Here is a 792-nt window from a genome sequence, read left to right on the forward strand (position 1 = left end):
AGCAGCAGTCAAGACTCTTATAAAAGTATTTCTCACTTAGAGCAATCCTGAGGGTGGCTGAAAAGGAATGATGGACACTCTGCAAGGTGGTGCTTGAGACCAGATTTTAAGCGTAATCGGCTGTGATGTCTCCCACTCCCACTCCCATCCACCTTGTTTTAGTCAAAGAGCATCTTCCCTCAGGTCCGAAAGTCAGTCAACAAACAGTCCACCCCAGGGTTCTCATCACACTCAACAACCTTACCTTCGAGTCCTCGTAATTCTGCAGCTGTGGTTTCTCTGTGTGTTGCCATCTCCCCTCAGTCTTCCTTGGCCCAGGTCTTGTCTTCCTTGAGAGCTTATCCTTTTCCTACCAGGGTTAGTTTCTGTTAAAAGGAAGCAATAAAAAGTAGTGAAAAAGGGCAATGGAATTAAAGTCCAAAGAACTCAGGCTACGTTTACTTCCCTTTTCCATCACATGGATGGGATGACTATGGACTAGCCACCTAGTTGTGGGAACCTCCTTTTCTCATATATAAAGTAGAGATCACGTAACACTTGCCCTACTTAACTCACAGACCTTTAGTAAGGATCAGAGAAAAGAGTAGATGGAAAATAACACAATAAAGTAAAGGTAAATTCACTGGCCACTCACATGACTAGAGACTGTGCTTTCACAGAGCTCCCTTTAAAAAGGGGGAGGCAGGGGCTTCCCTGGTGGCGCAGTGGTTGAGAATCCGCCTGCCGATGCAGGGGACGCGGGTTCGTGCCCCGGTGTGGGAGGATCCCACATGCCGCGGAGCGGCTGGGCCC

General features: G+C 48.1%; 1 long non-coding RNA gene across 1 annotated transcript in view; it reads right to left on the reverse strand.

Annotated features, from left to right (window-relative positions):
* Positions 1-250: 250 nt before the first annotated feature.
* Positions 251-792, reverse strand: part of LOC129392848 (uncharacterized) — a 272,680-nt gene continuing 272,138 nt past the window's right edge. Inside the window, exon 5 of the long non-coding RNA XR_008619517.1 lies at positions 251-365. This is a non-coding gene — a long non-coding RNA (uncharacterized lncRNA). The remainder of the gene's footprint in view (positions 366-792) is intronic.

The sequence above is a fragment of the Physeter macrocephalus genome, chromosome 15 (assembly GCF_002837175.3).
Source record: "Physeter macrocephalus isolate SW-GA chromosome 15, ASM283717v5, whole genome shotgun sequence".
Taxonomy (NCBI): Eukaryota; Metazoa; Chordata; class Mammalia; order Artiodactyla; family Physeteridae; genus Physeter; species Physeter macrocephalus.